This window comes from Penaeus monodon, chromosome 32 (genome assembly GCF_015228065.2).
Source record: "Penaeus monodon isolate SGIC_2016 chromosome 32, NSTDA_Pmon_1, whole genome shotgun sequence".
In the NCBI taxonomy this organism is placed as follows: Eukaryota; Metazoa; Arthropoda; class Malacostraca; order Decapoda; family Penaeidae; genus Penaeus; species Penaeus monodon.
Window position 1 is genome coordinate 6,440,324 of NC_051417.1, and position 275 is coordinate 6,440,598.

A 275-nucleotide genomic window follows, 5' to 3' on the forward strand; every position below is an offset into this window, starting at 1 on the left:
TGCATATGAAAAAGCAATTGTTAATAGTCTCTTGTTTCCCTCTTTCTCTCGTTCTCGTGGTGTGACGCTCAACCAATCCACCCACTCAAATGTTTGTAAATACTTTTTTTTTATTATTGTATCTCTCTCGCGGAAGTTAAATAGGCTCTACCCACTCAGGTCTGTGAGGCATACCACACACAAAATATCCTATTGCTCAGAATTACGTATTCAAGTGCAACACAGTGTAGCAGTCATCAGAGTTGTGTCATCTGTGCATCTGCTCTCAGCTGCTC